This window comes from Aplysia californica, unplaced genomic scaffold, assembly GCF_000002075.1.
Source record: "Aplysia californica isolate F4 #8 unplaced genomic scaffold, AplCal3.0 scaffold00045, whole genome shotgun sequence".
Classification (NCBI taxonomy): Eukaryota; Metazoa; Mollusca; class Gastropoda; order Aplysiida; family Aplysiidae; genus Aplysia; species Aplysia californica.
The window spans coordinates 850,382-860,293 of record NW_004797315.1 but is presented as its reverse complement, the minus strand read 5'-3'; the positions used below and the strand labels follow the sequence as shown (position 1 = coordinate 860,293).

The 9,912-nt window shown below is 38.5% G+C and overlaps 1 protein-coding gene across 1 annotated transcript in view; it reads right to left on the bottom strand.

The window, feature by feature from the left end:
• LOC101849034 (CX3C chemokine receptor 1-like) overlaps positions 1-9,912 on the bottom strand; it is a 215,233-nt gene that overhangs the window by 120,677 nt on the left and 84,644 nt on the right. Inside the window, exon 2 of the mRNA XM_005092355.3 lies at positions 6,873-6,928. The gene's annotated coding sequence lies outside the window, so the exon portion shown is untranslated. The remainder of the gene's footprint in view (positions 1-6,872; positions 6,929-9,912) is intronic.

Genomic DNA, 9,912 nt, shown 5'->3' with positions numbered 1-9,912 from the left:
TATATATATGTATGTATTAACATACTACATCTCTCAGAAACCCCCCACCCCTTACAGCCACTTGACATTTTCCTTCTATTTTTATCTGACTCTCTCTATGTCCCTCGATCTCTCTCTCTCTCTCTCTCTCTCTCTCTCATACACTCGATCTCTCTCTCTTTCTCTCTCTCTCTCTCTCTCTCTCTCTCAATCTCTCTCTCTCTCTCTCTCTCTCTCTGTCTCTCTTTCTCTTTACCTTTCACTGGGTCTATGTCAGTGACTGTCTGTGTGTGTGGTGCGTGTGCATGTTTGTGTGTATGGTGTGTATGTGTATGTATGTGTGTGTATGTCGTGTGGGTTAACACTCTTTATTCATTTCTGTTTGTGTTTATATTCCCCTCCCCCCAACCGGTATAATTCGTAATGAGATCAGCTTTTACTTGCACCATAACAAAATATTCTCAAAAGAGTGGTGTTGGAGGCCTAGGCTAGTGGTCAGGCTACCGGACTCGTAATCGTGAGACTGCGGTCCAACGTTGTGTCCTTTGGGAAAAGCACTTTACTTTACATCAATTTCCCACTTGGCTCGGTCTTTTCAGAAATGGACCTTAAACTCGAAAGTCCCACCTCTTAAATGACCTAACAGTGTTGATAGGGGCGTTAAACCTGTACTATTTCAAAATTTTCACTCTCAAAAGACGCGCAAAGAAAAGTACAAGACTTGTTGAACAATCTAGTCAGCCAAAACTTTCAGATGTAACAGGATACATGGAGCTGTGGACCCCTTATATGCTTAGATGGGTTTTTTAAATTTTCGTATGTTATTGAATATTGAAAAAGGTTTAGGAAAATTGGCCCGACCTCTGTTGAAAAAATGATGTCAAACTGAAATGGGATGTTTTCAAATACTTTGGATTTTACTTCGGTCCAATTTTTCTCAGCCTGTGGGTGGTTGGAGGATGCCACGGGTGACTCTACTCTTTTTTCTTTTTTTTTTGTTGCTTTTCGAGTTTCTGTTAATCCTGGGAAAGATGACAGAACTCCAGACGTCATTTGTGAACGGTCCCTTACAAGATACATGGAGCTAAGGGGGGGGGGGGATTATATGCTTAGATGTTTTTACTTTCCTGTTCTTGAAAATTGAAAAAAAGTTTAGGAAAATTAGCTCGACCTCTCTTGAAAAAGTGGTGTCAAACTGAAATGGTCTGTTTTTCAAATACTTTTGATTTTTCGATCTAATTTGTTACCGCCTGTGGGTGGTTGAGGATGCCCCGGGTAACTCGACTCTTTTCTTTGCTTCTTTTGTTTCTGTCTATCTGCCTGCTTTTTCCCAGCCAAAAAGTGATGTATGTTGATGTGTTTTTCTGAACTCAATTCTCAAACTTTCTCAGTATCTTTCCAGGTATTCTCTTTCCCCCACTCCAAACCTGAACCGACCTTCCATCGCCTTCCCATTCCTCTCTCTCTCTCTCTCCCTCTCTCCCTCTCTCCCTCTCTCCCTGCCCCCCCCCCCTCTTCTCTCTCTCTCTCTCTCTCTCTCTCTCTCTTTCTCTCTCTCTCTCTTTCTCTCTCTCCTGTCTCCACTCCTTCTCTCTCTCTCTTTCTCTGTCTGTTTCTCTCTTAGCCTCCCATGTCTATGCTCTTCTTCTTTCTATCCCTCTTTATTTACCACTCGGATTCAAAATAATTTTAAATCAGATTACACCAAAACCACTGCTAATGCATCCAAGACAAAACACGCCCTAATGACACATACACAAAAGCAGAGAAACTCCCCAGACATGTTATTGGGTGTCACAGAAAGCAAAGAGTTTTCTACCCTTTATTTCACTACATGTTTTTACTTAGATATTCTGCTGCAAATTGAATCAAGATGGACGGTCGCCGGGATAACGATGAGTCATTAATAACGGGTTTTGAAAACGTCTTGAAGTAATGCATTTGTGCATGTTATTTATAACAAGACTACACCGCGCTCCAGACAGATTAGTCCCTCTTGAGTTGAATTCTCTGAACAAGCTTTCGACCACGTCTGGAAGAATGGCCGGAGTTTGCTCAATGAGTACTACTGAGCTGAGGTGGCGGTGACATTTGTGAGCCGTAAGTAAGGTCAGGGAAAACGGAGGACATTGAACTTGTGTGGGTGGAGAATATCAAGGTTCTTTCTTGTTATTTTTTGTGTGAAACGGTCGAAAGAAAAAAGAGTGAGTCGAGAATATCAAGTTTCTTTCTCGTTCTTTTTTTGTGTGAAACAGTCGAAAGAAAAAAGGGGCGGGGTTGGGGCGGTAACCTGTTTGAGTCGAGATTATCAAGGTTCTTTCTTGATTGTTTTTGGGTGTGTTTTAGGCGAAACTGCTGGAAGTAAAAAAAGGAGGGGGGGGGGGGGGGGTGTGATTTTTTGGGGTCAAGAGTATTATTTTTCTTTTTAGTTATTTTTTGTGAAACAGTTGGAGAGAAAAAAGGGGGCGGGGTAACCAGTTTGGGTCGAGAATATCAAGGCGTTTGTCTCGTTATTTTCTTAAAACGGTTGGAAGGAAAAGGTGAGGGTGGGGGAAGGTGATCTATTTGGGTCGAGAACATCAAGGATCTTTCTTTTTTTTCCGTGAAACCGTTGGAAGAAAAAAAGAGCGTGGTGGGTATCCAGTTTAAGTTGAGAATATTTTGGTACTCTCTTTTCATTAACTTTGAAACGATGGGGAAAAAGGCTCGGTTGGGGTGGGGGGGGGGGACTTGAGAGGGTTAAGAACAATATTTCAAGCGATGTTAATTTCAATATAAGATCAACTAGAGAACTAGAGATAAACTAGAAAAGGAATACTCTACACGACATTTTGAGCAATTCTGTTTGATAATTAGACTTAAGTTTTTTCTGCTTTTCTGAACATCAATATTCACCCACTTAACGATCTGAGACGGACATGGGCGAAATGGTATTTATTGGTAAGTGTTTTACGGTGCTCACAACTGCATAAGATCACATGAGCGTGCAGGACACATTACAAAAGCGTTTTCAGTTTGGTAGGTGTCAATTTTGAATTTTAACAGGATGATGGCCGAATCCTACTCTTATCGATTTTAGGAGCACCAAGGGATTTTTAACGTCCACAAATTGTACTCGGGACCTCCGAGATGTTTTTTGCTCTTTTCCAAGAAGGCTAGGTGATCGATCTTACCTGCCCTAAGATCAGGGATGTGGCTGAAAGACAGCAGCAGTAAGAAGGAACCAGGAGAGTAGCAGTAGAAAGGCAACAGATAGAGTTGGGAGCCCAGAGGAGCGGGCAAAAAAAGGGGAAGGTCAGAATATGGATCACAAAGCAGACGATAGAACATGATTAGAGAGCGGGAAAGGGGGGGGGGGACATTTTATAGAGAAGAAAGTTTTTTGTCGTTGTCAGGTTTCAAACCTGGAACCTATTGAATGAGAGGCGGACAACATACCTCTCGATCACGAGAACCCCTCCACCCCCCCCCCCCCCCCCCCGAGCTGGGCGATTTGAAAAGACTTAAAGTATTCAGTAAAAGTAGATGAATTCGAACGTTTGCACGCCAGTCCCTGGAGCATGTTATTTTGTAAACGCTTTCAGAAAAGTGGCTGATTAAACTCTTATTTGAAAAGCAGCGTCAAAATATAACGCCGATTCGTAACAAACAGAAAATTATTTCAATTTGAGGATAATTTCTTTCAGTCTGTCCCCAAACGAACAAAAAGCGCCACGTTCAAAATAACTCCATATTCTGTTTCTTGCAGACAGACGTTTTTTAAAACTAAGTACAGTGAGAATGTAAAGAAATCTCTCGGTCTTATCTGGGTCGAGGTTTTCGCACCAAATCCGTGAGTTGCAAAATGGGAAAGTCCGCTTGTCTGTAACGCGGAGCTGGAAGTCGTATGCCACTGAGCACTAGGGAGAGCACGCAGCATGATAGTCTGTCTGGCTCATGTCACTTTTCACAAACCATTTCCACTCATCTGAACCCCATGCTTGAGTTCAGGATGAAAGTCTTGTCCAAGTTCTGTACGTTCATTTCGCACGTAGTCTAAAGCTGATGGCATACATACACATGAGTATACACACACACACACACACACACCACACACACACACACAAACATACACACACAGACACACACACACACAAACACACACACACACAAACACACACACACACACACTTACTCAAATGCACACACATACATACATATATATGCACGCGCGCGTACACACACACACACACACACACACACACACACACACACACACACACACAACTTGCCCGTCAGTGCCAAGCCAGGCTGAAAGGTTTTATAACGCACCAAAAAGACATATGGAGATATTGGATTAAGGGAAACCTCCCCACTCGGGAATCGAACTCACTTCGATTGCGTCTAACGGCTACACCACAAAAGATGCCGATATATAAGTATCATGTATGGTATTATATACATGTATATGGACTGAATGGAGAACCATGATCGCCGATGTCTGCCACAGATCTGGCACTTGATGATGATGATGATGATGATGATGATGATGATGATGATGATGATGATGATGATGATGATGATGATGATGATGATGAGGATACATGTATTAAGGAGACTGAACTAATGCCTATAAAGATAACCTTTGCAGTGATATCTATCTACATCAATTGCATTTTCGTTTTTGCCTAGTCTCAGTGCTGCATCGTGATGTTTCGTGCTGTCTCGTGTCAAGGAATGGGATGTCAAGCCCAAAATCTATGGATTTTTAAAACTTAACTGCTGAAAGAAAAAGCCAAACAAAACAACTCCAGCTTTAAATTACCCTTACAACATTATCGGCCATCATGAACGCCACTATACCATCAACTTTTCTACGGCTAACTCGCAATACATTTATCTTTATTCTCGCGTGAGACACACCTCTTGATAAGTACGTGAAAACTGAATGCGTTGCTTAATAGCATTGATAGCTGAAGTCGAAGCATAACACCCGTAGAAATTATGTTACTCTTTATTGGCTTCGGTATTCTTTGTCGGTACGCGCGCAGGTCAACTTTTCGATTGCAAAGGAGCTGTTTTGATCCATGGCGTCCTCAACATTCAGTTTGTTTACTTCCATCTTCGTCTTGTTTATATACGTCGCCATCTTGATGTATTTGCGAGTCTGTACATGCATATTACATGTGCATGTGTGTATATGTTTGTGTTTGTATGTGAGTGTGTAAATGTAAGTGTGTGTACACGAGAGTACGTGTGTATGTGTGTAAGTATGTGTAAGTGTGTTAAATATTCTGTCTTTTGGAGTTTGGGGAGGGGGGTGGTGTAAAGACTCAATAGGAATTCTAAAAAGAGACAACAAAAAGTGGAAAGAGAGAGGGGGGGGGGGCCTAAAGAAAGGGAGAAAGAGAGAAGGAGATGAAAAAGAAAAGAGATAAAGAAAAAAGAGTAAGAAGGGAGAGTGGTAGACTGTATGGCAGATAGATGAGGTAGGTATATGATTTTATTTTCAAACATAACGACAACTTGGTTTACCGATGGTGTTCAGTGAGCGGTTCTGGATAAACAATCGCTTTCCAATATGAGAAACCGAAGAAGATAATAATATTATCTAGCCCAATATTTTGAAGAGGGGAAAATGATAACGATAAGCTTTACAGACATGAAAATACATGAATATCAAAACGTTAGTTTTGAGTACTTGATATGATATTAATTGTATTTGTCTAGTGCTTTATCCAGAACGTTCAGTTTGCCTTCAGATAGTTTGCGGTTGCCTCTGGCATATCTTACTATTTTCCCCCTAATGTTGTCTGCTTGTCTGTCTGAATGTTTACTTTCTTTCGTAATTTTTCATCCTCTGTTGCCGTCAAGCGTCGAAGTGGTCTTGATGTTTCCGAGCACGAAATGATCGTCACTGTGACAGTTAAATTCTGGTTGCCTAAAAAATCAAACAGAACGTTTGAAATTTAATTTACATGGGAAATCTGGCTGCTCCTAACTTGAAGTTTGCCCTGATTTCCATGATAGTTGACGTGCTACCCTATAATTGCAAAGCTATATCTGTTTAGTACCTAGTTTTGAGAAATTTGATGTTAAAAATTTGGCGTTTCTCAAAATGTCTAGCTTTTCCGATTACAATTTTTTGAATATCTTAAAATTGAACTATTTTAAAATTTTGACAAAACAGATCATAATTTGGTTTCTGACTTAATGGTCTTAGTTCTTAGTAACCCAAAAGGCTAAAACTGTCTAATGTAGCGAATAATATGGAGAATGAATATTACGTCCTTTTTAATGCCCAAAATATGAAAATAAAAAAATGAATAAATACTTTACTTACCTGAAGACCTCAGGCCTGTTTCACAGTAGGTGAATATCACTGAGACAAGTGAACTGTAAGATTGATTTAGCTTGCCGAGTTCGTAACATTTCTGTTACATATGACATTAAAAAATACTGATAAAGCTTGTGCCAGTGTGAAGTTGTATTCTAAGTGCTCTATGTCTGACAAGTGTATTGATAATTGTATAGTGAAATATAGGCCTGTGGCCTTAAACTCCTAAAAGAAAACAACTACCAACCACAACTACTGCTCAGGATTAGTAATTGATTATTGGTGGTAATGCTCAATACGGTTATATTCAAAGTATTATTCGAGATGAACAAGGATGCCATTAGCAAACTCTCAAGTTCCGCACAAATCGACGCAGAGAGACACAGGGACAGATAGAAAGGGATAGAGACAGAAGGACAATCAGATGCACAGACAGGGTGTTGAAATAAGCAGAGGAAAAAATAACACAGTGGGAAAGAAACTTCCAACTGATGAACAAGGCGGCTTATGAAACAGAAATAGCAGTAAACGTCAACTACGAAAACCGATCGTTGTTCCATTAACAGACAGTACTCACCGTCTCGAGTTTAGATGATGACAGGAAATGACGTCAGCGTGTAACTATCCGAGAACCTGAAACATAAAAAAAAATTAAATTAAACGTCTTTGAGAAGATAATATTATTAATCCCATCAAAGTGAATGCTAGGGAAAGGGGAATCTTTACAGAATAGCGTTTATTGAAATCAAAGTAAACAATACAACAATGATTTTATTCGAAGATGTGGAAACTCTATTTAGCATTCTCGTCCCATCGGGGTAAAAGGCTAAAACGAAGTCTTTTTTTAATTACCTCGTACGAGAATTGAGATTTATTTCACTTTTCTGGTCCCTTTGATCAGACCAGAGTAGACCATAGACAGGTCAGCTACTTATATTTTGTTAAATGGAACCCAACAAAAACCAATTTGGTTTTCGGACAAGCGTCATCTAAGTAATATTGACCGGCATCTATATATAGTGAAATGGTTAAGCTCATCGTCTTTGTGAGTAAAAAATGTGCCTTTGATTCTCCCATTGGGAAGCCTGGTTTATCTAGGCGTTTCAGTCTTTCTGATTGGACGCTGTATTCCGCTCTGTAATAGACCTGTTCTTTGTATTATTGTAAAGCTCATCCACCATTTTTCTAGTCGAAATAAAAACCTGTAAAATACATGTATTGCATTATTGTAATTATCAGTAGTAGTAGTAGTAGTAGTAGTAGTAGTAGTAGTAGTAGTAGTAGTAGTAGTAGTAGTAGTAGTAGTAGTAGTAGTAGTAGTAGTAGTAGTAGTAGTAATAGTAGTAGTAGAAGTAGTAGTAATAGTAGTAGTAGTAGTAGTAGTAGTAGTAGTAGTAGTAGTAGTAGTAGTAATAGTAGTAGTAGTAGTAGTAGTAGTAGTAGTAGTAGTAGTAGTAGTAGTAGTAGTAGTAGTAGTAGTAGTAGTAGTTGTTGTAGTAGTAGTAGTAGTAGTAAGAGGAGGAGGAGGAGGAGGAGCATCATCATCATCATTATTATTATTATTATTATTATTATTATTATTATTATTATTATTATTATTATTATATTGATATTATCATTTTTTTCATTATTATTATTATATTATCATTATTATTTTCATCATTAATACTATTATCATTCTTCTTTTTCTTCTTCTTCTTCTTCTTCTTCTTCTTCTTCTTCTTCTTATTATTATTATTATTATTATTATTATTATTATTATTATTAATATTATTATTATTATTATTACTACTATATTATTAAGCTTATTGTTATTATTACTATTATTATTATTTTTATTATTATTATTATTATTATTATTATTATTACTATTATTTATTTTTTTAAAATTATTTTTACTATTATCGTTATTATTATATTAAAATTATTATTATAACTATTATTATTATTATAAGTAGTATTATTTTTGCGATTAAAAACCCAACCAGTCATATTGGCAACTCTTCTTGATAATACAGCACAAATTGCTGACGCTTGATAAAGTACAAAGTTGATGTTTTGCAAGTCCCGTATAGGTCTCACAGACCAGACACGTGGGAAAACTTAGCTTTTGGAGGAAAAACCTCATTCTTGTAATTTTTTACGACTCCCGTGAAGCAAGAATTTTTATCGAGTATATCAGATAATCTGTTTCTATTTTTTTCTCTCTTAGTATAATTTGCGCTATCGTATCAGTCTGCTCCTTGCTACATAAACTTAACTAAAATAAAAAAAAGAAACCTTTGAGGCGTCAGTAGTCTAGTGGTTTGCTACCGGTCTTTTAATCGTGAGATTACGGGTTCGGGGGTTCGAGCCTCAGCTCGGTCTGACGTTGTGTCCTTGGGAAAGGCACTTTACACAAATTTCCCACTTAACTCGATAGTTTCGGGGATGGACATTTAACTCGAAGGTCCTGCCTTTTAAATAATCTAATACCAAAGAAAAGTTTGGAGAAACGAACGAAGGTGGTATTTCCACGTTCTGAGTTTCATTTGGAAAAATAAGTATTAAAAGCTGTCTCTTTTCGACCTTTTTTTTCTCTCTTTTCTGTCAAATAATAGCGGTCAAGCTAGACACTATTATAGTGTAATAGTATGTTTTATCCCTTCGTGGGTCCGGTATCAGATTCCTCCGAATAGATTACTCGCTGTTCTACAACATTTTCTCAGAGCTGACCCTTCTGTGGCGCTTACCAAAAACGAGAGCAATAATTGTAATGGGAGAAAAAAGTCACGTCATGAAATTGTGAAAATAAGAATATAAACCTTGTAAAATAGCCGAGGTTAGCATGCCGAAACACGATATTTTCATTTAACCAGACAAAGAAAGGAAATTGAATACAAACGAAAACAGAAATACGGAACGCTCTCACACAAGAATTTAACTAAGAATAAGGGAGAAGGCCCAGGGAAACATGAGCAAAAGGTTCAAATTAATCAGAGGAAAAAGTTCTATAAAGCTGAGCGGGTATCCAAACACAAAGGGTAGAAATAATTAAAAGGCCGTTGGAAATTGCGAAAATAAGACCTTCGGAAAAACGCTGGCAAGGGAATTAAAAGAACACAATTCTGTAAACGAAATACGCGAGAGACTTTGTTTTTCTCTATTTCAGTTTTTATTTTTATTTTTCCCCCTCAAAATGTGAATTCTCCGAGTTTTGAGAGTTGCTCCAGGATTTGAAATGAAACTTTTACTGGGGAACACCAGTTTGTTTATCATCCGGCGTGTGAATAAACACACGTGCGGGTGCACTCTCGGGGAAAAAGTTTGGTCTTGCTTTATTCATAATTTGAAATTCTCCTCAGAGACATGCATCAGTGTGAGTATGGTTAGGGTCTTTTCTCTTCCTTGCTAAAAGCGTGAGTTCTATTCCTCTCAAGGTAGTTTGTTCGGTCAGGATCTCCGTCTTTCTGTTCGAATGCTGTATATATCTAGGTTAGTCATGACAGGCAATGTGGAATAACGTCGAAAGAAAGGGGTGGAGGTAATAATTTTACAATGTCAGCAAACCACAAAACTCCCTACGCAATGGATCTGCTCAGCTCGTACTGTGATTGAGGGCTACAGTGGGGGGGGGG